Source organism: Octodon degus, unplaced genomic scaffold (genome assembly GCF_000260255.1).
Source record: "Octodon degus isolate 3935 unplaced genomic scaffold, OctDeg1.0 scaffold00204, whole genome shotgun sequence".
NCBI classification, from domain to species: Eukaryota; Metazoa; Chordata; class Mammalia; order Rodentia; family Octodontidae; genus Octodon; species Octodon degus.
In genome coordinates this window covers 405457-413495 of record NW_004524780.1, presented here as the reverse complement: position 1 = coordinate 413495, position 8039 = coordinate 405457, and positions in this window count along the sequence as shown.

Below are 8039 nucleotides of genomic sequence, written 5' to 3'. Positions count from 1 at the left end.
TTACAGCGACATCCCTTGTCCACACCAGCAGCACAGCTGCTGAGAAGCTCCCCTAAGTGGGTCCACACTGTGGTGAGCAGGAGGGTATGGGATCGGGTGCTGCATCTGATGCCACGCCCCTATGCTCGAGGGCTTGGTGAGGGCCATGCAGAAGGTGTGTGACTCCTCCAGGCTTGGTATAGCCACTGGGGAAAGAGACGTAGAAAGGGTGCTGAGTACAAGTTTCAGGACAAGGGTCCAGGTTGTAACACTGGTCAATGAGCACCTTTGGCTCATAGAGGATGCTGCCTGAGCTGGCCTTGGGATAGGGACCAGAGTGTGCTTGCTCTGCACCAGGGGCTGTTGAAGGGTGGCTCTCTGGGACTGAGATGCAGCACTGCCCCCTTCAGAAGCACAGGATGCCATGAAGGGCCACCTGTTTTATCAGACCTGACCACTGAATCCTCATGGGAGCATGGCCTGCTATCACCAAAGCCTCCAAACCCCCACAAATTGCAAAGGTTCTCAGTCCTTGTTGGTTTTCTTTAGAATAAGAACTTGGGGTCTGGGGTGGCCTCTGAGATGCCCTCTGATCCTGGGCTAATCATGACCTCCTCTGTACTCCAAGGTCACCCATGAGATCTGGAATGAAAGCGAGCTCAGCATTCCATGCCCATCCTCATCCCTACTCTGCTGTCCGGGGACCAAGCCCCAAGTGTGTCCCCAGCCACTACAATCAAACCAAGACAGATAGGAGAGTTCAGAGGCAGCTCTGGCTTGGAGTCCTGAGAAGGATTTCCATGTCCTGCCCCCACAGCTTTCTGCTACTTCTGGAGATGGGATCTGGTTTTCCTCTGTTGAAGGCTCATCAGAAAGTGCAGCCATACTTCACCGCATCCCACCCCAGGCAAGGAACAGGAGGAAGGCTCTGCACCCCTGAGCACCAAAGCCAAGTCTGCGTAGTGTAGAAGTAGCTTGAGTCTTCTCTTACACAGGGATTGGCGGAGAGAAGCCTTGTGGATTGCATGGATGAAAACCATCCCGGAGCAGAGCCATGGCTGGAGTCCTCCTCGCAGTTCCTAGGCTAAGCGTGCACACAGCCTCATTCCCGGACCAGTTGTGATTATCCCTTCAGGTTAAGGATGAAGTACCGTAGCACCAGAACTGCACCTCTGGGGCTGACAGTGAGGCCTCTATGAACAAACCTGAGGGTGACGCAGCATTAAAAAAGTGTGTGCCCCCTACAAACTCTCTCGCAATGCCGAGTCACCTGGTCAGCTCACTGAGCTTCTGCAGGACTTGGCCCAGCCCTGTGGTCAAGGATGCCAGGCTGCTTACCTGAGTGCCGGCACCTGCATCCCCCACCATAACCAGGACCAGCGGGGAAACCCAGTCCTGGCCCTGATTGCTCCCACTGGGCTCACTCAGCACCAATGTCTAGGAAAGATGAATAAACACTGGTCAGAGAGGTCACGGGAGAGCTTATCTAAGTGAGTGTGCTTTTGGGATCCTCCCCCTAGCTAGTCAGTCAGACTTAGCCATTTGCTCAGGGAAGATGAGAGGCTTGAGTATAGATGAGTCAGTCTGAGTTTGCAAACTAACTAAAGAACTAGCACTGCGGCAGCAACGTAATGCCACTGAGTGTCAAGCCACAGCCAGCTCCCACAGAGGACATGGTGGCTCAGCGGGCAGCACTGCCCAATACTCTCTCACGGCAGTGACCTGGCTCCACTGCTGAGCAGAATAATGTGTTGACATCACACCGAGAAGACGGTCTTTAATGTTGCAGTGTGAGACATTTTTGCAGAACCTACACTTGTGTGTTTACACACCCACATACGCACATATGTACACTCACCTATGACTTGTTATTTCCCTGAATCCCTTCAACTTCTCCTAGCACACAACAAAGCCAGGCCTTGGGGAATCAGCACAAAGCCATGAGTGGAAAGTGTTCAGGGGTGGTGAAGGATAGTCTCTGGTCCCCAGAGAGGCCTGGGGCAGGGAGGAAGACTGGGACAAGGAGCTCACAGATAGTAGTCTGCCCTCAGTCTTAGCAAGAGGCCTTCTATTTCACCAGCAGCTCCTCCAGAGGCTGCCATGAGAGATCCAGCCATCCACAGACTGTGGGCAGTGACAGCTCTTCTTGTGACACAGGAAAGCTGCTCTGGACAGGACAGAAGGAAGGAGGTGGGGGTCCAGCCTGGCACCAGGATAGGCCACCTCTGCTCAGCCACTCCTGAGCACATGTGATCATTCTGTTTCCCCAGTCATCTTGGGACAGCAGAAAAGGACCAATTTTCCTGGACCAGATCTGAAGTCTGCTACTGGGTGAGTGATGCCGAAGCGCCTCCTGCTCCATGTGTGACATGCACCACACGGGGTAGAAAGCAGAGCCCCGGCAGCTGGCTGGGGAGGTCCTAATGCATCACCTCTGCCCACAGGGCCTGCGCTTCAGAGCAGCTCGGCAGCAAAGGCACAGGCTCAGGCACTGGCTGTACGTACTCCCATTTAAACATGATATCCAAATGTTCTCCTTAGTATCATCTGTGACAACGATGCTGCCCACATTCTCAAATTCTTTCTATTGTGCACTTCACAAAAGGAAGCATAAAAACAACTAGAACTTTAGCAACAACATAATGCCACTGAGTGTCAGGAGCCACAGCCGTGGAAGAGAACAGTGGTCACCCAGTGGGCAGCACTGCCTGATACCCTCTCCCAGCAGATCATAATGCTGCCTTCAGCTGGAGGCCTTCACCATAGTCCCCCCGTGCAGCCTGAACAGAGAGGGCTCCAGCCCAACTCCACAGACCCACCCAGCTGCTAGGCAAGACTGGGGAAAGTCCGGGGAAGTTTACTCAGAAAGCATATAAAGCTCACTTGCAACCATTGCACATGCCAAGTTAGGTGACTTCCTTCCCACTTCTTCTGAGGATAAAAGCACTCTACACTAGTGGAAATTTGCATGACAGCTCTTGCTAGGTATGGAATGAAGAGTTCTGTGATCATCTTTTGTAGATCTCTCTGAGAGATGGTTTTAACTGACACAGGTAATGTGGATTATATTGGCAGATGAGTCTTTTCCAAAGACAGTGGCAGTTAATGTTTTCTAAAAATCTGTGTGTGTGTGTGTGTGTGTGTGTGTGTGTGATCATCAGACATTGATAATCTAGAAGCCAGAATCAGACACCCCAGCAGCCTTCCATGGGTGGGCATTGGGTGTCCAGGAGGAAAAAGCAAGGGACACATAAGCAAAGGCCAGCTCCAGAGCCCTCCTGCTTCTTAAAGAAAGTGACACACCGAAGAACACGAAGCTCCTAATTGCCTCTTCACTTCACACATCTTCTGTGCCAAGAGCCCTTCAAAGTTCTGGGTGTGAAGCCAGGATGACCGCTCTTCCTGAGCCCAGGTCACCCCAGCTGCCACTTTACTGCAGACTGGCTGTTGCATGCTGTGTTATATGTGGGTGAAGCTTTGTGACTCTGCCCTGCCTTTCAGTGCTTCAGGACTGTAATCATGGGTATTTTTTTTCCTGTTGTATGTTTGACCATGGGTTTCCTTTATGTATTTGCATGTTCCTTTCTGTTGTAGAGTGAAATAGGACTCAGGGGTTGCTGTTGACAGCCTGGCAGCAAAGACACAGGCTCAGACACTGGCTGTACATACTCCCATTTAAACAGGATATCCAAATGCTCTCCTTAATATCATCTGCGATGACTATGGTGTCCACATTCTCGAATCCTTTCTATTGTGCATTTCACAAAAGGAAGTATAAAAAGAACTAGAAGAAGGCCCATCACTTCTTCCATCACTAATGACTGTTACTCAGCAGGGCCATCAGAAACCACTTTCTGTGTGTTCATTGACACAGGCTCTGTGAGGCAGCATAGGACTGTGGGAAGCAGGTGCTGTGATCCTGCAGGATTGGCTCTGCACCTCCTGGGTGCTTCCTGATCATTGTGGTCCCCTCAGTGTTTACCAGGCCTGGAATCTCCCCCTCTGCAGAAAGGGATGCTGGGAAGCCTGGCTCAGGGGATTCTCTGTCTGTCTGTCTGTCTGTCTGTCTGTCTGTCTGTCTGTCTGTCTCTGTCTCTCTCTCTCTCTCCCCATCTGTCTGTCTCCCCCCACACACTGCTCTGTCCCACTGCAATGAACTCATTGACACAGACCTAGGATTCAGAGACCAAGGCTCTGGCCAGCTGAAAAGGGCAGTGGTCACCGTCACCCAAGCCCCAGGACACAGGTGCCTCTGACATTTCTAGGTGCAGAATTGTCCAGGAACTACTGTGTCCTAGGAATGTGGCTAAGCTGAAGGCCATGGAGGCACTGAAAAATACCCCAAGGGCCACAAATAATCATGAATTATTTACCTTTTTATTATCTAATCTGGCAACTAAACCTTCACGGCTTAAGAAGACTGTGTATTTGATTGTTGCTAGATGGCTGTGTTGGATTTGTCCACTAGGCCCATCTCTTGTGAGGTGCAGAACAGGTCCAGGGTTTTCTTCTGATCTTCCATGATCATTGCTGAAAGTAGGGTGTTTAAGTCCTCTTCTATGAGTGCTTTGCTATCTCTTGCCCTTCGGTCAGTTAACAAGAGCTTTATATATTTAAGTGCTCTGATGCTGGAGGGCAAATGTTTATGGTTGTGTATGTCATTGATGCTGGTCCCTTTAGTGACACACAGTGATCTCTTTTTGGGGGAGGGGGGTGGCTCAGCCCACCTTGGGGGCAGGGCTGGTGCAGCATGTGGTGCCAGGGATCGAACCGTGGTCCCCTGAGCCTGCCGAAGCTTCCTAAGCAGGCGCTTTAGACCACTGAGCTCTCTCGTCGGCCCCCACAATGACCTCAAGTCTGATCACTCCCATTTGTTGCTGTGATTTGCATGGAATCTTTTTTCCACCCTGTCATTTTCAGCCTGTGTGTATCTTTAGAGGGGGTCTAGCTTTTGTGGTTGGTTTTATTTTTACTTTCATTGTTGTTACTTCCATTTATCACTCTATGTCTTTTATGTTTAAAGTAACCATTAGTAGGCAAGTGTGCACTATTGTCATCTTGACACTTTTCTGCGCAATCAGTTGTTGGGGGTTCCTTTCTTTCTCCCTTGCTGCTTTCCTTTGTGGTTGTTACTGTTCTTCCAGTGGTGCAGTCTCTTCCTTTCTGCTTACCTCCCTTGTATTTGTCAAAGACATTCCAGGTACTTGTATGGAAACACACGTGCCTGATGAACTTCTTAGCTCTTGTTGTTTTCAGTACCCTCGGTTATTAAAGGGTTTGGTTACGAAGTCTTGGTGAAGAGCCTCTGTGTTTAATCCTCTGGAGTTTCTTTTTCACCAATCTTCATTTAGATGTGGGAAGTTGTCTCTCATTCTTAGCTTTCCCTCTCGTCCTCTTTTCTCTGCTCTTTCTAAAGTTCCATTCATTCACGCCATAGTTCAATTGATGGTACCCTTCAAGTCCTGCTGTCTTCTTTCACTCGATTTTCATTCTTCCCTCCATGCACTTTCAGATGGCCTGACTTTGGGCTTGCTGCTTCTTTGTCTATTCATCTGAATCATCTCTTAAAGATTCCTCTGCAATTTTTCCATTCAGTCATTTTGTTCTTCAGCTGCAGAATTTGTTTGGTGTTATGTTGTTGTTGTTTGTAAGGTTTCCATTTCTTTTTTGAGCTTTTAAGGTTGGTTCTGCATTGTCTTCCTGATCTTATTTAGTTGTCTGTCTGTGTTCTCTAACAGCTCCCCAGGTTTCTTTAAAATAATTAATTTGAATTCCTTGCCAGGCAGTACATAGATCTTTTTCCTACAGTTGATTTCTGGTGCTTCCTCTTGTTCTTTCAATGTGGTTCTCTTTCCCTGAATATTTATGACACTTGTGGCTTTGTGTTGGGATCTACAAGTTTAAAAAGCCTGGCACCTTGTTTGGTTTCCAGAGATCAAACTCAGTAGGAAAAGTCCACGCAGAGGTCAAGGGATCCAGCTCCTCAGGATCAGCCTGTCACCAGGGTCCCATGCAATTAGGTTGATACTTGGGTTCACAAGGACAAGCCTGATGTTTCAGCTGAGCCCTTGGAGGCTTGTAGGCATTGCAGGGGCTTCTGGACTCTCCAAGGTTGGCATCTGGATGCATGAAGCCCTGGTTCCAGGGACCACAGAAGTTGCCTGGTGCCTGGAGCTGTGGAACCCATCCGGAGGTGGGAGTTTCCAAGCTGCTAGCAGCTCGATCCTCAGGCTGGTCTGGCTCTGATGTTCACTAAGGTGGACTGGGTGCCAGGGCCCACAGCTCAGATGGAGGCGACTTCATTCTCATGCCCTGCTCTCAGAGTCCACTGTCTGGGGATCTGTAGTATACACAATGAGAGCGCTTCCTGCCAGTGTGCTTCAGCACCTCTCTTTCTCTGTCCCCATGTCACACTGTCTCTCATCCAGGCACCTTAGCTCCTGTGCAGTATTTGCAAGCATAAGTCACTGTTCAGGCTACTATCTCTGTGAGGAAAGAGGTTAGAAATGCCTTATGGACAACACCTTCCCTCAGGCTGTTTCCAAATGCTGTCTCTTTATTTTTTTAGTATTTTAGGGAAGGGTCTACAGGGTGTTCAGGGTCTCACTACTAGATCAGACTCGTAGTGATCTGCCTGTTTACAGCCTCCCAAGAGCTGGGATTATAGGTGTGCATGACCACACCCAGTCTCATTTGCCATCTCAGCGTACCCTGAGGGTGGGGCCAACACCACAGGCCCAGGGATCGAAGCCCTGGTCCCTGCACCTGCTTGCAGGTGCTTTAATCTGCTGAGCTCATTGGCCTGCCCCACCCTGCCTCTTCAGAATCCACTGAAGTTTATGTGGCGTACTTACACAAATCCTACTTCATAAAATTAGCATGGTATCCTTAGTAAAGTCCAGGCAGAAATTTTTCTATGTAGGGAGATTCAGAAAATGTACCCGTGCAGCTTCGACAGCAGCGGGAAGCTCCTGCCACCCAGATGTCCGGAGCCATAAAGATGTGATGTTTTCTCTACAAAAAAATGACACTACAATTGCAATGTTGCAGTGTCTCTCTTCACCCTTCCTGTTTTAGTGTACCTTTTAGAGCTATAATATTGAAAAGAAAGTCAAATGTCAAAAGATCAATTTATAACTACATTGGAAATATTATATATATATGCATATTGAGCAGAGTAGATCAAATTTTTGAAGCTCAAATGATTTTTAAGAAGTAAATGACAAGCAGATTGAAGACAGTGGGTAAGAGTTCACAGTTTTTCTCTTTATATCTCCAACATAATTATGTACATTTGGTTTTTAAGAGAAAAAAATAAACAAAAGAAGAGTTACAGAAGTTATTTATTTTACCCAAGCCAAAAAGTCTTATTTTCATGATAACAATGACATTTTATTAATCTCATTTGGTACTACCATATAAGTACATTTCAAAAATGGATTTTTCAAATAACAATAATAATAATAATGTTAAAATCCAAGTTTTCACTTTATTTTTAGTTCTCTAAACTTAGCCTGCCTCTGGCTGGCTTTCTGAAGCTTGAAAACAAGCCAGTCTCTTCTGAACAGGAATCTTTCCCTCAGGGATTGATGGCGCAGGAGATTGGTAACAGGATCAGGACACGTTTGTGCGTGTGGCCCTCAAGCCCTGGACCCTGCTCCACTGGAGACCTAAGAGGAAAGTGCTGGGATCACCATGTTGGGCAGCGGGCACTTGTGAGTGATCTGTGACGCTTGGCTCCACGGTTGCTGAGCAGTTGGTACTAAATAAAGTTTTGTTGACTGAGCGTCACTTGTTCCCTAGGAAGACGTGGAGCAGCTGCTCACTGTGTAGGTAGCTAGGCCACTTGCCAAAGCCTCAAGGCTGTGTGCATAGGTGCCAAGTGTGTGGCTGTGGGACTCCTCCTGGGCCTCAGGGGCAGCATCACAGGGAGACGAGAAGGCCACACAGGGCCTTTTTGCCCATGGCTGCCCACAGCCCTGACCTCCTGAATCCATGTCTTCAGCCCCACATGGAATATTAATGCATTTTTACTTCAACTAATATCAGAGAGTGAGAAA